The sequence below is a fragment of the Tauraco erythrolophus genome, chromosome 7 (assembly GCF_009769465.1).
Source record: "Tauraco erythrolophus isolate bTauEry1 chromosome 7, bTauEry1.pri, whole genome shotgun sequence".
Taxonomy (NCBI): Eukaryota; Metazoa; Chordata; class Aves; order Musophagiformes; family Musophagidae; genus Tauraco; species Tauraco erythrolophus.
In genome coordinates this window covers 36,044,329-36,056,520 of record NC_141471.1, presented here as the reverse complement: position 1 = coordinate 36,056,520, position 12,192 = coordinate 36,044,329, and the positions used below count along the sequence as shown (strand labels likewise).

General features: G+C 35.7%; 1 non-coding gene across 1 annotated transcript; it reads right to left on the bottom strand.

Annotated features, from left to right (window-relative positions):
- Positions 1-9,397: 9,397 nt before the first annotated feature.
- LOC147528444 (small nucleolar RNA SNORD93) lies at positions 9,398-9,485 on the bottom strand. The gene has a single exon (XR_015222278.1). It is a non-coding gene; the product is annotated as a small nucleolar RNA SNORD93 (small nucleolar RNA).
- Between the last annotated feature and the right edge of the window lie 2,707 nt (positions 9,486-12,192).

Here is a 12,192-nt window from a genome sequence, read left to right as displayed (position 1 = left end):
AGGATTACATGGATATAAGCTCTTGCTGATAGCTGTTCTTGGGTTAGTGGTGGCTGCCTCCATCTAGCTGTTTGTAGACTTACTTGGAAACTGCAGCAACAGAAACCAAAAAAATAAGGAGTCTTTCTGCATGAGGAACAACTGTTATTTACAGTTCCTGTGAGGGAGGGAAATGGAACATCTCAGGTGAAAAAGTTAAAAACAAAAACAAGACATGACAACACTAATGACACTGAGACCCTACGCCCTCTTTCCCTTCACTGGCTGGGAGGGAGTCCGTTACGCAGCGGTGAGCATGTTACCAGTCTTGGCTAAACTAGCGAGTGTAATATTGTCAATAAACATTTAGAAAGATTGGGTCATGGTCATCTCTGGGGAAAGCAGAAGCCGACTGGCTGGTGAGCTACCAGTAGACTTTCTGCTTTCTGCAAAAGTCCAAACTAAATTTGAAAGAATATATAATTGTGTCAGAGCAAACACCTAAGCTTTTTTTTGTGATAAGTGTCTAAGATCAAATACAGCTGGCACCCAGGCAATGTCTAATGTTTAGTCCTCTGAGAGAAAGGCTTTTGCAGTACTTAACACAGGGACATTAAGCCTCACTGACATCTGGGTGACCAGCTAAATGGATATGCATACTGTAGCTTCTTTAAACGCTACTGTGGTGCGAGAGAAGGACAAGGATATTTATTTTTCCACCAGACTTTTACTGGAGAGTGCAAAAGGCAGTGTAGTCTGTTGCCCTAATCTTGTCATTTAGAGGACTTGATATTTGAAGCCTATCAAAGCTCGTGAAAGAAGCACCACATCCAAATCTCCATTTCTGCATGCTACAGCACAGCATTCTTGTATCTTGAGTCCTGCTAGCAGTCTCCGTCTCTGGCACTATGGCTCCAGGTTAGTGTGGAATGTTGGAAGGCGTCAAGCATCCTACCAACTTTGAGTTGTACTGTGACTTGGGCCAAGTCCCTATCATCCTTGTCTCAGGCCAACATGTTATTACCTCATTTTCATTAATATTTAAGGACTAAAGCAGACTTCTTCACCCTTCCTCCTTCATTGTCTCTCAAACCCTTTATTTTTCCCATGGCTTTCCATGAAATAACTGTTCTTTAACAATAAATTATGATTTATTACCATTTTACTCCAGTAGTTAATCAGGGGTCCTCAGAGAAACTTAAACTCCATGGCATGAAATGCTGTACAAAATCCACATTTGTTGAGCAAACCAGGCAATTAGAAAAAAAAATATTGGGAGAAAAGATCATCTATATACTTGTAGATAAACTGACATACAGTTTGTTATTATGCCACATCTAGGAATGAATGCAGGTTAGATCATGTCATGAGTATCTCTGTCCCTCTGTCTGTGTGGGAGTTACGATATGGTCCTCAACACGAATGACTGTGCGTTTGTGTAACAATGGGAATTTTTTGATAAACCAAATTTTGCACAAGCTAGAATCTGTGGGATTTTTTCCTAGTTTTGAGATCTAATTAAAAATGAAAGTCAAATGTGGTTAAGATCCCACAGAAGAATATAGTAAGAGATGCCACACACTATGTGTAATCTTAATTTAGAATCCTTGTTCTTGACCAAGCATGCAATCAGAGAGCCATTGTTCTTGACTATTTTTGTCCCCACGCACTTTCCAGCTTTTTCAAAGTTTGGACTGGACCCTGGTATAGCGTTCATAAGGTAAGTGAGTCAAAACCTTTCTTTACTTTTAATTTGTTGTGGAAACTGGAATCAGAAAATTCAGGAGGACTATCTGTTCCGGCCTCTTCTACAGAACTCCTATGTATCAACCTAATCAGTCCAATCAAAGTGTTCCTAATTTTCTAATGTCAAATACTTGCATATGTGGTTCTAGGTGGCTGAAATAGAGTACTTCCAAGCTGCAGCTGAGGTTCACTATATGCGTATATACATATATACTCTGTAACAGTGTTGGTATTGATATCCAAGCTGGCTCATTTTAAATAAATTCTGATAAACCTACAGTTCTGTACTATATATGTACATTTATATACATATAAGGCATGTGTAAGTGTCTATACACATGTACATACATATATGTGTGTGAGCTGCAGGTTTTTCAGAATTAACTTTCGACAAGCTAGTTTGGATACCTGTATCATTCCTGCCGCAAGCACAACCTTCTCTATGAGTTACAAACCAGTTTCTAGATGGCAGGGACACTGCAACTTGCAAGGTAGCTGATGAGAAATGTTTGATCCTTAAGGATTTTTCAGCCTTCAAAAGTGCTGGCTACTCCACAAATGCTGAAGCCTGCCTCTATCAACTGGGCCTTATGACCTATTGAGTAGGAAGGATACAACCTTATCCGAAAGCTGACCAAACGCGTTAATGTTTAGGACTCCTATGTTACAGTAAGATGCCCATAAAAGGACCATGGAGAAAAAATGGTATTCAGTGCACTCAGAGTGAAACAAGCAGCAGTTTAGAAAATTCATGGTAATCACTGGTTTATTATACAGAAAACTCCACAAGTACTAAATTTACTACAAAACCATACACCAACCAGAGAAGCAGAAAAGAAAAAAAAAATAAAAAAGCCCCATTGTGAACAAGAAGCATTTGTGCAAATGGATTTACTTCTGGCTTGGGGCCAACTGGGGAGAAAAAGAAATTGCTACACATACATTCCCAGAAGGTGGAACAGAAGTTGCAGCAGACTGTTAGAGGCCAAAGTATGTCAAGAATGAGACTAGTGATTAGTAGTTTCAAATAATTTAAGTGGAGTCTGTTCACAGGTAGTAGACTAAACAAGATTCCAAACATGGAAGCAATCATTGGTGTTTTTCTAATACTTGTGACATTAAGTATAAACATGCTTAATTTACTAAAAGGGAGAAGGACCCTTCAGCACATGTTTAAGGGTCCCGGCAACTTGACAGCAGCTGGCTTTAAATTTCATAGATGTAGAAGTATCTTTTCACTGTCATTAAAACTCCCATCTCGGAAAGTACATTACCAGAGTAACCGATTTTGATCAAATACGATTGTACAAGCTTTATACATGGCATATTCAAATTTCTTTCATTTTTTTTTAAAATCCAAAACTACGTATACTTTGCCAATAAACTACCATTTTATTTTTTGTCACAGGCACACAACAATGCCATGTTCTTTATTCAGACAGTATATATCTATCCATTTGTTTCCATGTAAAGAAATATAGCAACAGGCTTTTGGTCAATCTGCCTATAGAGCTATTGCTCTAGGACAGTTATTTTGCATTATTTACAGTTCCCTCTGTAACTGACTTGGGCCTGCTCAGCACAACCATCACAACTGTACATAACAATGATGTGCTTCTGAGGTAGTAATATCTTAACTGCTCTTAAATAATTATTTTTTTTAAATGCTTTACATATATATTACAAATAAAAGGGAAAGTTGGGTACAAAAAAAAGAGAATATATGTCATCTAGGATTGGTGTAAGAAAAGACCATGGAGGTAGAGCTGTAAACCTGTGAAGCCTAAAGCAGGAAAAACTTGCAATGCCTGGAAAAGCTCAGGCTTGTTTCTCTTTAATAATGGTTAACGGTTTTAATGGAAAGAATCAGTTACACAGGTAACAATAACAAGGTAAAACTCTCCTTTATAATAACTCCATGTATTGAATGGATATAACTGGTGCAGTGGAACTCTCCTCTCATTTTTTCCCCATATTGAGGACATATTTAATTTTCATATACACCTTATTTTACATAATTGCTTTATCAACACTTTTTCTATTTATACTTGATTTTTATTTTATGTCCTACAAGCTTTCTGTAAAAGAAACCTGCAATTCAAGAGTGCAGAGTGGATTTATCTGTGGTTTATTATACAAGCAATTTTACCGCAGAATGTTTTGGGTTTTGCCATGAAGAAAAAAGTCAAAAAACCAGCCATCTATAAGATGGGAAGATGGGCTTAGATTTATCTGTCCTTCCTATGAATCCACTCCTTTGCTCTCTTGCTGGAGAATGTGCCAGCTCTTCCAGTATCCTGTACTCCTTCACTGAGAACGAACAACATGTTGACAGTGTTGCAACAGGCTAAGGGGATTAAACAAGAGAGCTAAAGCCTCCTCACACTGAAACAACAGCAAATCTAAACAATCCTGGAAGGCATTGGTGCTACACTGGAATTAAGGTTTAATTTTAGACTCAAAATACAGTAGATCATATGTATCTTTCCCAAAATCACAGCATTTGAACTGGGAGTATGAATTTAATTTTTTTTAAATGTATAGGTAGCAATTTATATTAGGGATGAACTAAAGAAGTTTGATGCTGGGAACTGCATTTCTCAAAGCAGCAGGTTTAGTTAATTGAATCGTTATCTTTCTTGCTTCTTCTTGAGCTAAGGGATACAGTGGTTTATTTAGCCTGTAAATAAATGCCTTCAATTAGTGGTTATTTTGAGGGAAGCTTACCTTCTGCAGAAGAGAAAATTAATCTTTTCTCTTTTGAGATAATTGCATTTTCAGGCCTCTGTGAGTTATAGAAAGTGATGACTATTTGGAGATGTCAGCTCTTTGTGAGGTGTAAAATTATCAAGTACAAGGAGAAATCATCATGAATCCTAAAGGAATTCAAAGTGGACTCTTTTGTAATCTATTTTTACAAACCTCAATACAGCACTTAAAAAATCTTGAATCTAGAGTTGAAAAGTCAGTAACAGGCTATTGTAAAGGTTGTCTGAAAGCCCTCCCTGCACTTCTCTGTCTCTGCACTTACTTCTTTGAAGATTAACCTGAAATTCATTGCTTGAATTTACAGTAATAAGTTTTTGAATAATTTCCACATTGTTTTAATTTACTTTAAATCACTGCCAGATATTTCTGACTTATTTTAACATGATTTGTCTGGAAATACACGAAAAAATGAGTAACAGTAATAGGTTATACAGTAGTTGAGTCCAAATCGTAAGTGCCCACTCATTCACATTCTAATTTATAATTTTCAATGCAGTCGTTTTCATTGGAGTCATATGACCCACTGACTAATTCCCACCTTCAACAAATGTCCACTGGAAATCAGCAGTAAGAAACAAAAAAAAAAAGAAGAAAGAAAAAAGGCATTGTGCAACGTGCTCTTTCATTCTACAAACGGAGTTTTCAATATGCAGCACCAAACGTTCTGTGGTATATATCATACAAATCTCAGGAATGGCAAGCTTTGCAACAGCATGCCTCCAGTCTTCTCCAGAAACAGAAAGAACAGTATATACTAAGGCTTAAAGGCAAAAAAAATATCAGCATACTTTTATAATTTAAAAAGCTGTTACAATGGGTAATGACTTCCTAAACATATGAAGAAAATCGAACAGATAGTCACATTAATCCCACGAATGTTACTGTCCACAGCTACAGTAAATAGGGTGGGCATGGTGAGTTAATAAGAAGCCTATTGTAGCACTTGTAAATTGACACTCTTGTAATTAAAGATCAAAGGAAAGAGGGAACAGTCTATGAGCATCTTAATCCTTCACCTGTATGCAAATTGACTTTTTAACCATATATTTCCTAGTACTGAGATTGGAATGGCTTTAAAAGTCTACACAGAAAGGCTCTTCATTACTTGGAAAGAGTACAATCTAACTTAAAGAATGACAAACACATAAAAATGCAGAGTACTTGCTTTAATAATAAAATACTATTCGTAAAGCAGATGTTTAGCCATCTGATCTGATTGCTACCCATCTTCTTGAAGAGAATATTCTTCTGAAGAGCTACAACCTGCCTGCCAGGTTACTTGCCTATTTCATCAGTGTAAGCTCCTCAGCAATTTGGGCTGCTAGCAATCACTTCCATAATGTTTGCAAGACTTAGACACGTCATAGTTTATTTGTTCAAGATATGCTTGAGCACTGGACTAGACCTCAGAAATCTGGATTTTTTTCTTGCTTCCGCAGGCCACCTACATGGGTACCTTGCAGTGCTACCACTCTATTCCTCAGTTTCTTCATCTGCAAAATGCGGATAATGATATTCACTAGCTTTTAAAAACCATTGTAAGACATACATGGTTAATTGTCAAGCAGTGTGGATTCTCCCCTGTGAGTAACACACAGTTGCTAATATACTGATTTATCCACTTTCATATTAGCATCTTTACTTAAACATTCGCTATTCTTACTGTGACATAGTAAAACACTCATTTTGTCAAACAGCAATTGTAAAGAAGCTTTTATCCAGCACAAGTGTAATTAGAGTAGTGGAGAAGTGATGAGATTGTCATCAGCTTTGAGCTCAAGGGACTATCTGGTATTTTAAGTTCTAGTAACTGAAGTAGCAAAAATAAGTTTCCAATTCAAGTCTGCCCTCCGCTGGCTTTAATGAAACACTGCTAATAAATTTGGGATCAATGGTGTCTTTCTGTAATGAAGTGGAGGAACTAAATTAATAGAAGCTGATACAATTTATTAATTGAGACCTTTAGTCAGCATTTATTTTTTGATTTTTTAATAGGAGTTAAATAATTTGTGAAGTTCTTTTTAAAGTTCCATCTAGATTCCCTGGCAGATTCTTGTTCTTCAGGTTTTCAAAAGCCCACCAGCGTATCGTTCCTTTCAGAGTTGCTGGAACAACATGGGAGGTAACATTCTGCACACAGTTTTAAAGACATTTAATAGAAAAAGTATGGAAAGATATTTTGCTATGATACAATTATTGATCCTAATATATAGTGCTATATGTACCAGTTAAGCACTGATGTCCTAAAAGAAATCAGTATCGGTCTCGTCTAGTACTCTTGTCACTAGAAGCAGTCTTTTCCCCTAAAATGTGAAAGGAAAGAATAACTTCTATCACTCTTGTTTATTTCACAGAGAACTTTCCATCAGAAATCCCACATGCAATTAACTCATCTCCTAACTCAGGAGGACTCATTTTCCTTTCTATATTTAAAGCAGGAAGATAATTGGGAGAAAAAGAAAGCTATCTTAGTTGTACTTACATAGATTCATCTAGCATGATTTCAACTCCGAGGTGACATTTGTGTCTGGAATACAAAATCTGTACCATTATGCGCTGGAGAATGTGATCAAGCTGAAAAGCCTCTAGTTCATTTATCTTGTCATCTTACTGCTTCGTTACATTTAACAGCATTTAGTCTCTTGTGACTGCTACCTAAACCCAAAATAAAGGAGTAAAATGCGCTTTCTTCAGATGTGTACTTAATACACACTTGAAAAAAAGGGAAAGAATAAACGTTACAGAAATGTCATTTTACTTGGACCTTCCAAATGCTTGAAAATCAGGGCCAGATTCATAGCTTGTGCCGAGTGTGCCTAACAGACTTTATGAAGCAGAATATAAGGAACGTTCAGAAGTTCCTGGAATGTTCTCTGCATCTGCTAAAATTCTTGCTCAAATGGCTATCATTCAAAATAAATCCTTTAGGAGTCCATATAACATTTTACAGGAATGAGTGAAAGGCACACAACTAACCTGTCCTTACTGTTTTGTGTTTTGGTGTTTGTTTTTTATTTTTTTAGGTAGGAAGCCATGCAAAAACCTACAGAAATCTCATTAATCACTCTAGCATGTACTGTTACAAACAATCGGACTCCAAAAAAACAGTATCTAAAATGACTGCCGTTCTGCACTTCTAGGAGATTACTGTTTGAGCTTTTTAATAATCTTAACTGAAAAGCAGCAGCATTGCCACACTGAAACGTTTTCCTGGTAGGTCATTGGTGTTCTGTGCATTACTGAAAGAGTCTAAGATGAACTTATAGATACGTGAATTAGGCTGTAAATATGTAAAGAAGATATATTTGCATGTCTACTTGACAATATTTTAAAATTAATAAAATCTAAAAACATTAGTCTTGGCTAAACATAACAATTGATTATGCTAAAATAGACAAAGTCGACAAATTATGTATGAAAAGCAAAAGGGACAGCATTTTAATATATTAATTTTATTTTAATAGAACAGTAAAAAATTCATTAACCATGAGTTGCGCTTCATTTAATCCTGATAGCACTACGCAAGACTTCAAAAGGAAGAAAAGAGTTTTCCTTTATCACCATCTGGTATCTATGAGAGGCCTTAATTACTCCTTATTACAACACTAAATTACTGATCCTAATCTTCCATGTGCGGAAGATCTCAAAGAATTTTCAGTGAAATCTCAACTACTAAAATGCAAAAAATACAGACATAAACGCTGATATTCTTGTCAATATGGGTTTGATGACTTCAAGTTCTGACAGGCAGTTCTCTCTGGAGTGTGCCCTTCAGTGGGAAACTCATGCAATGCCTTCTGAAGGAGCTTGGCAAGAGGAGGTGTGAACTGCTCCTCACCTTGTTGGTCATGGTTAGGCCATGCTGAATTAAGAATATGACAAAAGGCTTGTCCTTAAGTTTCTGAAGTGAATTCACTCCAAGTGAGCAATCAAGATAGGTAAATATTTAATACCTACATTCGGTTTATCTAACTAATTTGTTCAATGTTTAGATATATTGAGAAAGATTCAGTTTATACATATACATGGCATATTTACATCGTTGACTGGGTAATCTTATTCAAGATCTGAAAATATACATATTTTTTACCTTTCCTATTATGCTCTGAACTCTGCAATTTGCATTGCGAGATGTTAAAAACTTTTATAGCAACACTAAAACCTAGACTATCTTTGAAGTGAGAATTAAAGCTATGTTTTAAATTCTACTTAAATTAAAGCTACGCTAAATTCAAATTTGATTTATACTTTAAAAAAATAAATCTTATTTTTAACAAACACCTCTCCTGTTTTGGAGGCACCAAAGGAAAAGGATACCTAGGGATACACACAGTAACTGAAACTACGTTTTTTTTTAACAGTGACTTAAGATAAAAACCAGAACAAACTCACATTCTAGCAGAAAACCCCCACAGACCTGTTCCACATCCACCTGGCACATTTCAACTCAGAAGTATTTCTTTTTGCTTATAACGAGGAGATAACCAGCAGCTTCTTGTTGTTGTGTACATTTATCTTGTAAAATCTGAAAGAGTGCATCTGAAAGCACTATTGTAAATCAGTGAAGTGAATGCTGTGCATCAATCAGTTACGATTTTCAAATATTTCATTGTTAGAAACAGTTGTTTCAGCAACGTTTATTTTTTGTAGATGGATGCTAAGGAAAGACTTTTACAACAAACTCTCACTGAAGAGAGGAAGTCCTTTAAAATATTTATAGATGTGTGATGGTATAACAAAACAAAACAAAAATCTAGTCGAGATCTGTTGACAAACAAAAGGTTTACATTCAAATATCTTCAGAGAAAAATACTCCTAGAGCTACTGAAACCTTCACTGCTCAGATGCTAAAAAACCCTACCTACTTTAACAACAAAGAACGAATAAATATGGATATTAATTTTGGCCTCAGAAAATCCTTTAATCCATCAGATTTTTGCGTATCACTGAAAGTATGCAAGGAATCAGATTATTGTTTTCATCCTCGGCCAAGTACTGCAATCACGAAAACATGCGTTTAAGAACTGTTGTGTTTTTAGAGGAACTACCTATGATAAAAGGTAGTATCTTTAAATGTATCACTTCATTTTCATTATTAAATGAAGATGGGGAGAATGGGAAAGTCAAGGTTCAAACAACAGTAAAGTTGTGCAACAGGTAACATTCAATTTTCAAGCACAGCAGAAGTTCTTCTCAAAGGTCTCTGAAAGCATTTGATGAGGTTCTGTTGAATGCTGTCTCACCTCAGACTGCTGCTTCTCCTTAACTGGCCTTAAGAGCTGTAATGAAAAATAATTAAATTATTACTGTGTTTGCACTCAACTCCATACTACCACTCATGTATTTTTGTGTTTTTAAATCAATAAATTGTATAGTTATTGTACTGAATATACAAAATTACTACACTTTGCTTTTTGTTCTTACCATGCTGATCATTCTACTAATTTTCTAGACAGGCATCTGACAGTAATGCTTTTCTTGGAAATATCCCACATCAGGCAATGACCAATGTACAGCCAAGTATCACACAAATTCATACGAAAGAGATTCTAATCTGGACATAAATTTTTTATATGCATTACTGCTCTGTATTCCAAGCATGTTTTGAAAATATGCTAAATGCAAAAACTCAGACAAGCTCTTAACAGTTAAGAGAGAGACATTTTAGAATTCTGACATTTCCCAAACGACATAATCAGACAGCCTTAGTCTTTCATATTTTGACTGTAGTGGTTTCTGTTTCTGTTTGTCTCTTTGTGAAATGACAAGGAACATTTCGCAGACTAGTAGTATTGCAGAGTAGCTGGGATTTATTAGACTAAATGAATTGAAATGCTAAAATGGAATGGAAGCAAATGACTACAGCAAAAAATAAAAACAGAAAGTTTAATCATCATAATAAAATGAAATAGAAGGTCTAGTCATAATATACTACCGTTTTTACTGACATCGTAAAGATTCATCTTGTAATGGAAATCTGTTAAACACCTCTTGCTTATGTTCTTGTATTGTTTATACTGATTTACAGTGTAATCCTAAAGTATGAAATATCTACTGTAATATCTTTGAAATATAAGTTCCTCCCAAACAGAGTCAAACTCAAAACTTTGTTCCCAAACAGATGAATTTAATGCAGTTTCTTGACAGTAAATTTAAGGAAAAAATCTCAAAACTGAGGGTGGTAAGTACATAATGGAGGTCTGTAGGGATTTCCTATGTAGAGTTTACAGTGATTTTTCACAAACTTTAAATGTCACTTTGTCTCCTTCTTCAGACTTCTGGATTGCATGGCTTTACTTTGTGGTGTGCTGAGATAAAGCTTTAGAGGTCTGGAATTCTTTAACCTGAAATGTACCCTTTGCACCAAAAAACAAAGACAAGTTAAAGCCATCAGACTGAGTGACATTATTTCCCTGAACCAGAGACTGATACTTAAGTGATTCTGTCATGTTTATAACAATCTCAATTCTCTCCTTTATCCATAAAACCTGAAACATTTGGCTGGTTTACAATGAGTGCTAGTGGTATTCATTTGCTATGAAAACACAGCACTTGTGGAATTACTGCTCATCAATTTAATAAAACAGTAGGGATTCACATTCTTGTCCCAGTTAAAACCTGTGCAATTTTATTTCTGATTTTATTGTTGCTGATCACATGAACTATGAGGCATAAGAAATTCAAAGAGATTTTTTGTAACAAAAAATTTTCAATGCATATGGTATCACTAATTCTCTTTTGTCACTCCAGCAGTTGGGGCTCTTGTTTTTCTTATTTAACGGATACATCATTCCAAGTGGTTTTATCTTCATGATCAGCCATAAGAAAAAAAAATCAAGTAAACTCAACATCCTTCATAGAAGTGTTATCACAGTAAATTATAAACATGAACTAGTACCCACAGCACACCCACAACATCCTACTTCTTGTCCAGGCAAAGCTGCCTCCAATTTCTTACAGTACTCATTTCTTTGGGTATTACTTCTCGTTGTTTCATGCTCAATCATAGGCATCTTTGGTTTTAGAGGCCAATTTTCAATATTTCAATTATCTGAACAGTGCTGTCCCACTAGCTTGAACTTGCAGGGAAGATGACGGATGCTCTGTTGCCCTTTGGCTGAATAATTAGCTCACCAAAGGACTGTTGAACTCTTACTCTCCAAAATCCTAGGTGCAACAGGAGCCAAATAAAGGCACAGAAAACTTCTGGAGTCAGTACAAACCTTTACTGTTGGCATGCTCTGTCTTTTTGTGTTATTTAGGGGTTGGTTTGTTTGGTTTTGTTTTGTTGTGGATGACTTTTTTGGGTTTTGGTGGTGGTGGTTTTTTTTTTAATACATATATGATACTTTGGACAGTATGAGGCTATGGATGTGTGTTATGATGTAAGAAGTGCTGTTCTCCAGTTACTTTTCTTAGTTTACAGATATCCTTTCTCAGCTTTAGTCTGTAACATTATTTACATTTAGACCATTATTTATCAACTTTGTTTTATTTGCACACAAAACACATGCATTGTGCTCTTCTAGGCCACAGGACTGATTTTGTTTGCAAGAGAACTGTGGCATAGAAATACTTTCTTGCTATCAATTTCCTGGCTTCTATAGTTAAATAAAGGAAATAGCCTAGAAGCTTTTAGTCAAACATTAGCATTAGCAGAAATGAGAGCTATAAAGGAAAGTTTCTGTGCTCTGAAAA